At 34.0% G+C, this 11,135-nt stretch overlaps 3 long non-coding RNA genes across 4 annotated transcripts; 1 reads left to right on the forward strand and 2 right to left on the reverse strand.

Annotated features, from left to right (window-relative positions):
* LOC122593602 lies at nt 1-9,022 on the forward strand. 2 transcript variants are annotated; one of them, XR_006322847.1, is made up of 8 exons: nt 4,481-6,387; nt 6,485-6,536; nt 7,029-7,086; nt 7,325-7,458; nt 7,570-7,654; nt 7,744-7,926; nt 8,062-8,139; nt 8,743-9,022. It is a non-coding gene; the product is annotated as an uncharacterized LOC122593602 (long non-coding RNA). The 2 variants fall into 2 exon arrangements; XR_006322848.1 differs by lacking the exons at nt 4,481-6,387; nt 6,485-6,536 and adding an exon at nt 1-235.
* Nucleotides 1,896-2,830, reverse strand: LOC122593603. The gene is made up of 3 exons (XR_006322849.1): nt 2,509-2,830; nt 2,177-2,432; nt 1,896-2,045 (listed from the first exon to the last, which is right to left on the reverse strand). It is a non-coding gene; the product is annotated as an uncharacterized LOC122593603 (long non-coding RNA).
* LOC122593604 lies at nt 3,594-6,355 on the reverse strand. Its single transcript, XR_006322850.1, has 3 exons — nt 6,337-6,355; nt 3,971-4,195; nt 3,594-3,667 (listed from the first exon to the last, which is right to left on the reverse strand). It is a non-coding gene; the product is annotated as an uncharacterized LOC122593604 (long non-coding RNA).
* Nucleotides 9,023-11,135: the final 2,113 nt, after the last annotated feature.

Genomic DNA, 11,135 nt, shown 5'->3' on the forward strand with positions numbered 1-11,135 from the left:
CTCTATCTCTCTCACTAAATTCAAGAGTAAATACACACCCTCTCATCTCCCCCCCTCCCCCTCTCTCTCTCTCTCTAGATTCTTACATCATTAATGGTGGTTTCAAGCTATATTTACGTAAAAATCAACATCATTATCATCATTTTTTAATACCATATCAAAAATTTGGATCTTCAAGTGTAAGAAACTTTCTCCTTTAACTCAAAATTCAGATTTAGCATTCAACGAAGTTGTGGTAAGTGAATTTACCATCTAAAGGTTTGATTTATGTTTTTATATGTGTTTCTAAACTAAATCTAGAGTTCCTATGTTAGATTGATTTGGTTTTAATTGAGTTATTGGTTTCAAAAGAGGATTTGGTGATTTTGGAAGTGGGTTATGAAAAGGAATTGATTTTTCTGCTTAGTTATGTTAGAAATATGTTGTGTTATAGTTTGGTAACTTGATTTGGCTCCTAGAATGTTCAATTTGTGTCAAAATTCAGTTTTGGTTCGAATCCGGGGAATATGTGCCACAACTTTTGTCATGGATATGTTTGTTAAAAAATATCATATCAAATATACATTTCATATGAGGGGGAACCACAATAGTTTCCGTCTACGCATTGCGCGGTTTCAATTAGTTTGATAACTTTTTGTTTTTGATGATTTATGTTTATAAAATATATACTTATTGAAAGACAATACCACAAAAAAGTTAATACAATTTTTAATATATTGTTTGGAAATATGAAAACGATTATGTTTTTTTATTGATGATGTGTCGCTATATGTGCTTGTTAAAAACTTTGACATATGAAATAGATCTTTATTCAAAAACAATACCACAAAAAAAAAGTTTTCATATAGTATCTGAAAACCCAAAAGAGAAAAAAAAAAGTAAAAAACTAAGCAGTAACCCATAATTATAAACCTAAAAAGGATTCAATGTTGTAAAATCTAAATATTATTACAAAAAACAATAAATATTTTCAATATAATTATTTGAAAACCCGAAAAGAAAAATTTACGGAAGAAACCAAGAAATAACTTGTATTAAAAAACCCAAACGGGATGCGATTTGGCATAATCCGAATAATGGTGCGGGTTGTAACATGAACGAATAGTAACTCGCCATGCGGGCGAGTTATGGTGAGTTACTATTCACATCCAACCCGAAAATAAAAAACGTATGGAAAAAACCAATAAGTAACTCGTATTAAAAACCCGAATGAGATGCGATTTGTAAAAATCCGAATAATGATACGGGTTCTAACATGGACGAATAGTAACTCACCACGCAACTGAGTTACTATTCACATCCTATTGAAATAGTATAGTATATATAATTTGTATCTCCCTTCACATCATTTTACCTACTTTTAAACATCTGTAAAAACAATACCTTACATTACATTCAACCTATTAAATCTTTTCTCTCCTGGTTCTTTTCATTTTTTGGTCAATATGTCAATATATTAAGATATATTAAAATTTTATTATGTTGATTAATCATCAATATTTGTGTTTTTTTCCTTCTCTCCCCCAAAATTCACTTTATCTGCAACATACTTTCTTTCTAGCTAATATGCAACAAATTCCATGGGTTCTCTTTCTCTAACCAATCTCATTTTTCTCAAATATAACAACTACCAATAACAAACAAACTATTGTTAAAGAAAACCCCGATGATGTTTAAATTTGGGCGGCGGTCCAAAATCATAAGCATCGGTTGTGGCTGCCGTAAATTACTATGTAATGGTGGTGCTAAGGAAGTCTTGGTCAAAGGATGCAACGGTCAAATTATATATATATATATATATATGTATATTACATTTGAAGTCCATTTAGAAAAAATAAATTTTTATGTTTTTCAGTTCCACCACAACACTTTTTACTTTTTAGTTTTACACACAGTTTTTGTCTTTTTCTTTCTTTCTTTGGTCCTTTGCAGATTCTTTTCCCTTTTTCTTCTTCATCATTTTTCATAAACCATCAACTCTTCATTAGCCACCTGCCACCACCTTAACAACCACCACCGGTAACATAAGCCACTGATAACAACAACTGGTAACAAACACAAATAAATACCCAGGTAAATGCTATAACAAAATAAAGGCTTTTTTCCCCACATGAAAACGATAGAACGGGTAAAAATAAAAGATTTAATTTAGAGTAAAAAGAAAAAATACAGTTACCGAGATCAGCATATGTCGACATCGACCTCCGGAGTCATCCCGTTGCAATTTCCATTTTCATCGAGCTTTGGCGGGAATCGAAGACGGGAGTCTCGCTCTATCTTACGCATTATTTCCGATGATGTAAATGCCGTCGAAAATCCTTCGTTTGTCGCGGACGAATACCTGTTGCCGGCCGTCATCTGCCAACTTTCCGGTCCCTAGTCGCAGACGAAAAGTGCGATTTACAAATGCCCTCAAACTCATCATTCATCCACTAACATCAAAATAAAAATAATAAAAAATAGACTAAAAGAAGTTCCTAATAAAAAAAAAAATCATCAACCACGTACAACTTTTTCCTTTTAAAAAACCCACGGGTTTTCATCGGTTTTAACTGATTTCTGAGAGGATGTCACTGTAGCTAAAGTACAATCTAACTAGCAAAGCTCCGGCATGATGATGCATGACAGGGTAGATAATGGACATAGAAAACAAGAGTAAGAAACTTAGAATAAACTAAAACCATAAATAAGTGATAACATGGCTTATCGCCATTCAAAAATAAATAGTGATAAGATGGCTTTTTGGTGAGATGCTTTTTATGGGATGAAACAAAGAAACCTACAAATTTGTAAAATTGGTGGGTGGTTTTTATGACTTTTTTTCTTTCCATTTACATCCTCTTTTGTAAGCAAGACATTTTTACATGTAAATAAGATATGAGATTTGGAAGAAAATGACTTTTGAGAGGCGATGATGTTGTGGAGAACTTTGAGATTTTGGTGAGGTATAAACTATGAAGTCCAACCGAAAGAGAGAAAATGGTAAGGATTTTGAGAAAACGGTGGGTGGCAAATCGGTTAGAAACAAACAAAATCAGTGAATTGATTATTTGATATGTTACTCCACATTTCTCTGTTCATTTGCTGCTAGAATAGAATCGTTATTAAAACCAGTCGCTATGTCACCGACTCCCATTAAAAGGAAGGTAAGGTTTCATTTAATAGTAATTAAATCTTTTGTTGTTATCTATCTCAACATGAAATTGCAAAACAACTTAAAAGTATCCATTAGGTGGAGTTTCAGGATCTAAAGAGCCAAATGAAAAGTATACATGTTACCAGCTGGGTCATCCAAGTATTTGATCGATTGGCTAAAATAGCGGTTCTTGCTTCTTTTAGTTGACTATCTTATGAATGCTTATCTCATACAACCGCCCCCCCCCCCCCCCCCCCCCCCCCCACCCACCCACACACACAACAATCGTATGTGTCACATCACCCTCCTCGAATTGCTATGAAAAAAGATACGGAGTAATATTTTAAAAAAAGATGGTAAATAGTATATAGGATACAATATATATAAATATATATATATATTTATTTATTTATGAAAATTGAATAAATACTAACATGTGATTCTCGTTTCTCATCATGGGGCTTTCTAAACAATCGATATGTTTTTGAGTGGTGAAAACCAGCTTGGGTAATTTAAAAGCATCCTTGGTGACTTCCGGAACAATAAAACACAAGTGTATTCGTTACAAATAGTTTAAGTGAACAACAAAATATATTCGGCATTGAGAATTCACCTCTTCCCTAAAATAAGATTCTTTCTTCTTCCCTAGTATCACCCTTTTGATTAAAGTGTCTTTGCGAATATTCGAGCCATTTATTTAGCTCAAAAGTTATACTTTGTAAATCAATATATTATAAATATTTATCATATCTACATATATCTTTACATTTATATTATAAATAAATGTATATCAAATCAAAAATATATATAAAGCAAAATTGACTTTTGACAGACCTATTGTTTATACATGTATTCTTCAACTGTCCCACACGTGATCAACCGGTAAATCACAACATCTTTCTTTTGTCCAATCCTATAAGCTTTGTCAGCTATCTAGTCGGAAGCTGGATTCCAGTCGGATAACACTATGACCACCCGGTCTGCTTTAATGAGGGTGAACCTAGTCCCACCGACCGCTGACAACAATAAAATTGCCGGTTCGTTAAAAACTTGAATCTCCTGTTATAAACATCTAGTCAGCTATACATAAAAAGATAACTATCAAACAAAACTGAATACCACCATGTCAGGCAAAGGTTGAGCAGTACGACCATGGTTTATATGGCTTCTTACGATTTCTTCGTAAAATTTTAGCTGCATTTAAGATCTATATGATTATAATTGTATGTATATATATATGTATGTATGTATGTATCTAATATCTTGATTCTTAATTAAATATTTTATTTATTGTAGAAATATTTATATTTATATATTATTTATATACTAAGTACACAACTACGATTTTCAGTATCTGGCGAATGGTTAGCGGTAACCACACAACCACCTCCGTTTTTTGAGGTAAATCGTTAGCCAAAACCTGTTCTTTCATCCTACAGATATGGTAAGGCTTAATTTTGTTAGCTATATCCATTCAAGCTTGTTCACATTTCTAGTTGTAAGGGGACTCGCATCTTTGTAATGTCCGTTTTCAATATCCCTCAATATTCCTTTGATTATTCTTTCTGTGTCGAAAAGGTAACTTCTGCAGAAGTGGAATAAATTTCATACTTCATTGAGATCATTTTGTACAGGTGTACCCAATACTCTTATTCTATGATTCGTATGGACTCTCTACCATGATTTATAAGTCTGATTCTGATTTCACAATTAATGACCATCGTCAAATATAGTGTAATCAAACCCAATCTTGTAAGCCACTAACGTTTATGCAGAAGTCCCGTAAATCGTAACAAGGAGACCCCCATTTTCTTCTATATTCATTATCACTTTCATGGGGATTGGTCCAAACCTTAAAGGTAGGAAAATAGGTTACAAGGCAACAAATGATGATAATATATAAAAACAAACAAACTCACTTTTGTATCGATAGATTAAAACATCAATCCAAGATTGAATAAGTATCAGAGGGAGCACTAGCAGCACCCTTTTAACCCTCTTTGACTCGAAAAGGCCAGAAAACAAGAAAATGGTGCTAGTGCTCCCTCCGATTAAATAAACTCACTTTTGTATCGACATATTTTTTGTTTTCTTTCTGGCCTTTTTGAGTCAAAGATGGTTAAAAGGGTGATGCTAGCGCTCCCTCTAATACTAATTCAGTCTTAGACTGACAAATTAAGATGGTTTAATCTGTCGATACAAAAGTGAGTTTGTTTGGTTTTGATGTTATCATCATGTTGCCTTGTAACTTAATTTATCTACTTTCCAGGCTTGGACCAAACCCCATGAAAGTGATAATGAATATAAAATAAGACGGAAGTATCCTGGTTACGACTTGCGGGACATCCGCTGAAGCATTAGTGACTTGCAAGATTGGGTTTGATATATTTATATTTGACCAGGGCCATTAATTGTGAAATCCGAATCAAACTTATAAATCGTGGTAGAGAGTCGACATGGGTCATAGGATAATAGTATCCGGTACGCCCCTACAAAATGATCTCAACAAAGTATGGACTTTATTCTACTACTGCAGAAGTTGCATTTTCGACAAGCATAGATAATCAAAGGAAAATTGAGCGATATTGAAATGGACATTACAAAGACGCAAGTACCCCACACAAAGAAATGTGAACATGCTTGAATGGATATAGCTAATAAGATTAAGCCCTACTATATCGGTAGAATGAATGAACATGTTTTGGCTAACAATTTTCTTCAAAAAACAGAGGTGGTTGTGTGGTTACAACTAGTCACTCGCCAGATATTGAAAATTATAGTTGTGTGCTTAATATATAAATATACATATAAATATTTCTACAATAAATAATTGTATATGATTATAAAATTCATATATATATAATATCTTGATTCTTAATTATTTTAAATGCAACTAAAACCTGACGAAGAAATCGTAAGAAGCCATATAAACCGTGGTCGTGCAGCTCAACCTTTGCCTGCCATGGGGATCGTTTGTCTTAGCTCAGCATTTTCACATTGTCTATATTATAATTACATTTTGGTCAAAAACCAAAACTTTGAAATCTCGATGGAATATCCGTAATTTTAGTATTATTCAATATTATGTTGTCTTGCACACTTTATAAATTTTTTAACTGTTATGGAAAGTCTGCGATCATCGTCTTCTTGATAAAGAATATGCTCAGCGAGTGAAAAATGACCTTGAGAATGATACTCACCTTGAGAATGATATTTTCTCTTCGAAGCTGATGTTTATAAAGGAATTAATGGTTAGAAAGATTTTTATTTGGTGTTAACTTGTTAATTGATATAGAATGAGTTATAATATTTTTCCGTTTTTGCAACCGGATACGTTGACCGGAAAAGGTCTTTTGTTTTGATTTTCGCGCATCTCCTGGAGACTTTGGATTTTTTGGAGGTATGGTCGCATCTTTTTTTAATCTTTTTGAAGTCCATGTATTTAGTCTCCTGGTGATGGTTGCTCTTTATGTTAAAACCAACTTTTCATCCTTATCCTTTGAATTATCTGTTTGGGTTAGTGGATTATCTGAACGCTTATGTGATTGATTACATAACTAGGAGTAAAAATTTATGGTTCTTAACAAATTTATGGTTGGGTTGGGTTGGGCAATGGGTCCATTGAATCATATGTTAGTACATTTGACATGTTGACATCAAACACTTTATTTACGCTTTTCAATGTGTAAAACTACAAGTGGATAGATGAACAGTTATAGTCGTGTCAAATTATATCAAGTATTTTTTTAGTTCGTCATGGTATGACTCTGCCTAGTCTGGCCTGACTCGTAAAAACCATTTACATAGTGCCATGTTATATTTCATATTTTAGTTAATAACTACCCTCGTATTTGATATTCCCCTTTCCTATTTTCATTTTTTTTCTCTTCAGTGATCGCTTCACAAGAACAGAGGAGGGAGATGAATCGCGGCAACACAAAGACTAATGTGTAAATCCATTCTTGAGTTAACTTGCTGTACATATGGCAATTTTAGTAGTTACTTTCTAATGGGTCAAACCTTCAAATGGGTGATATATACATATACATTCAATAAAGTAGCCCAAAGTAAAATAGCTAAAAGGGAGATATGGTCTTAAGTGTGTAATCCTATTTCATTGAACCTCATGTACTGTTTAATTTTAAAAGTTATGCCAAGTAGACTTTTTAATATATATACTTTTTGCAGTTGTATCCAAAACGGAAGGTAAGGCTCCTAATGGGAAACACAAGATCAACAAAAGTGTAAGGGCGACTCGGTAAACGCCAAATTCACAGTGGAAAGGCAGCATCAAGTTCAGGGAATGATAGTGCCACCCAAAGGTATTTGTTAAATTGATTTAATTATTTGTAAAATGAACTGTTTCTCAGTGATTATGGTATATTATAATATATATATATATATAATTGATCGTAAATTTTGAATATAAACAGTGCTGAAAGTGGAAATGATGGTTCATCAGATGCAAGCGATATTCTGGAGGCTAGAAAGGAAGCTTCCATTAGATGCTTGCAGATGGTGACACTTCTACCTTTGTTTTATAAGCATGATTGAGGAATTTATATTAAAACTTTTAAGTTTTTATTTATTTATTTATTTTTATGCAGCAAGTGCACAGACAGAATAACGATTCCAAGCCAGATGTCCCTGGGAATCCTGTGGTTTATATGTCTGCTACCACCAATCTGAATATGGAAATGGACATGTGGAACATATCTGCTGAAACTGTATCTATGAAAATGTAACCAAATCATTCTGGTGTCCCACAATCAGTGGGCCGAGCCCTTCAGGTATAACAGATATCACTTACAGCTTAGCCGTTCCATTTTTAGATTTTCCAGTGATCAGTTATCGAGCGCAGATGGTTAATCAACCAAAAAGTTATTTATTTGCGAAGTTTACTGATTAGACTTTACGGTCAATAGGATGAACGGGAGCTCAAGGGACAGAAGAGGAAGTAATCTAATAGATAGTCGGCTAGAAGATCAAGGCTGCACAAGCAGGTAATGTATTTATTTTTATCAGGTCAATGATCTGTCAAAGCAATCCATACAATGTATAGGGATCATTTACTCTATGTAATGTGTTTATTTACGTTTAATATTGATGGAGATGGAGGTGATTGCTACGATCCCACATCGGCCAAGTATGGGATTGGTTGGTGGTTTATAAGCCTAGGTGTCCCCTCCTCCTTTGAGCTAGCTTTTGGAAGTGAGTTCTACACCTAGCTTAGAGTATGATGCGAGCCTATTATGTGATGGGCTCGTATCAATTGGTTTCAGACTTTCACAGCCAGCCCTACCTTCAAAGTTCCAACACTCGGAGTGGTGGCTTGGACCCGAAAGGAAGGTTGCCAACCATGACCAACATATCCGTGACCAATGAGGACGTTGGCTCTTCAAAGGGCGTATTGTTTCGATCCCACATCGGCCAAGTATGGAATTGGTTGGTGGTTTATAAGCCTACGTGTCCCCTTCGTCTTTGAGCTATTTTTTGGCAGTGAATTCTATACCTAGCTTATAGCATGATGCGAACCTATTATGGGATGGGTTCATATCAGTGATGCAAAATGGAACAGATTTAACTAATGTACATGTTTTCTCCAGAGCTACAAGCTAGAGTGGAGGCATTAAATAATGAGAATCACTTACTGAGGGATGAGCTGCAGAAGCTATCTAGTGAATGTGGGAAGCATACATCTGAAAATAATTTAATAAAGGTTTATGCCACTCCTACGCATCCTACTTGATTTTGCTAGGTTACGTCTACTGTTACCTCTGGTATGTCACTTTCTTTTTCCATATTCACCATGCCAATTGCCACAACGTAAATTAAAAATGCTATCAGATGCTTAATATAATAATATATCTCGTATTTATCTCGCAATATATGGATTGATGGCCATTTTTGAGTCTTCATAAGGGCGCGTTAGAGATGCTCTTATACACACACATACTTTTCGTTAACATAGTATATCAAAGTTTATATATATATAACCTATGGTCTTCGTACTTATTGTAAAAGTTAAAACGTAGGAATAGGAATTAGGTGGAAGCCTTGCCTTATCTGGAGGTCCCGAGTTAAAATCCGGGTATTGACGTTTAATGACTATTTTGGAGTCAAGTAGCTAGTAACAACTACATTACTTTGCTGTTATAAAAAAAAGGAATTATGTGAGAGTTATGGGGCCTTATTTCAATCTTTGATGTATGTCAGTGACTCTGGGGTCATTCATTCAGGTCTAACACTAAAAACATTTACTACAATGGTCATTGTGATAATGTTTTTTTTTTCAAGTGTCCATATTTGAACATACACTCTCAAATTTGACTATTGTAGTAATTTTTCCTATATAATTAAAATACCATTGGGTAATAGCCTAGTGGCCATCAGCCATCACTTTCCATGGGAGGTCTTGGTTTTGAGTCTTGTCAAAGGTAAACTTGAGATAATCAGGGGATTATTAAGTGGTTGAGAATTACCTGAATACTAGTCTAATTGGAGGATTAGTGGGTACCAAATGATACATGAGATCAGGACAGCGGTGACTTAATAGTTATGTGGACTTAGGCGATGACCTAGAGCCCCCAATACACTAAGGCCCCCAAAAAACAAGTCCACTCAATATTTTTGTTTTCACCTTCTTCTCATCAAGGGAGACATGAACGACGCCTAAGTAAAAACATTAAACAACAATTGTAAAATTGAACAAAACACAAAAAGTTGTACATGATAAAGTCAGAAACGTCGTTGTTTTGATCAACAAAGCCAAAAACGTCGGTCATGTTATTTGCACTCTTCACTCTCCCGCCATCCATCTTTTCCCTCTCGATTCCTCCACCTTTTTATGTTAATATATTAATTCAATAAAAATATGTTAACTTTATATTTTGTAGTGCGTGTTTTGTAAACTTGTATTTAATATGTCCTTGGTGTTTAATATGTTTAGATTAAGGGTTTGTCTTGTAATTAATCATGTACTTGCTTGTAATTAATTAAGGGGTTTATATGCAAATTATAAGCATATATAAACTCTCTCATGAAATGAAAATATAACCTTTTGACCAAATAATTATTGTTTGTTCTAATACCTATATTCTCTATAAAAACCTACATTCCCATTTCACTTAAAAGTTCATTACACATTTTAGCATATTTTACATTTGGTATCAGAGCAAAATCACATCGTGTGAAAGATCCATGGCTTGATTTTGTTCATTGTTTGTGCTAAATTGTGTTTTTCATTCACTGTTCTGAAAACCGGAATTCTATACCGGTTTTTCAGATTTTCCGCATAGAAGTTATAAAACCGGAATTCATCAGTTTGTTACATGTTCTAAAACCGGGATTCATTACCGGGTTTATCTGTCTTCTGTACTTGTCTTTAATCATAATACCTGGTTTACACCAAAACCAGTATTGGTTACTTTATTCACAGATAATCAAAGGATACTCATAATCAATAACTAACCTCTTGAAAACCGGTTTTTCTGAAGATCATCAGAATACCGGTATCAGTTAGTTGATTATCTTTGTTATTTCCTTTATCTTTAATAATACCTGGTTTATACCAAAACCGGTATTTGTTCCCTTATTAATCACTTAGTTAATATTTTCGAGTATGTCGCTGAAAACCGGTATTAGTACTCTTATTCACTGAATACCGGTATTAGTACGGGTTTTGACTGTTGATTGAGATTGAAAGTGAGAATACCTGGTTTACTCCAAAACCGGTATTTGTTCTTTTATTGTTTACTTTGATAAACCGAGATTCTGCTCAAATTTTCATTTGAAAACCGGTATTTGTCCCTCATAAACCAATTCCGGTATTAGTTCTTTTATTTTCAAAACCGGTTTTAGTTGACTTCAGTTGGTGTTGTGTGTTGAAATACCTGGTTTACATCAAAACCGGTATATGTCCTTCTTTTCATCAATTTCTAGGAAAAGTCACTCTGTCCAAATTTTACCAGACTTACAATCGATTCTTCTTTTCTGAACA

Source organism: Erigeron canadensis, chromosome 3 (assembly GCF_010389155.1).
Source record: "Erigeron canadensis isolate Cc75 chromosome 3, C_canadensis_v1, whole genome shotgun sequence".
Lineage (NCBI taxonomy): Eukaryota > Viridiplantae > Streptophyta > Magnoliopsida > Asterales > Asteraceae > Erigeron > Erigeron canadensis.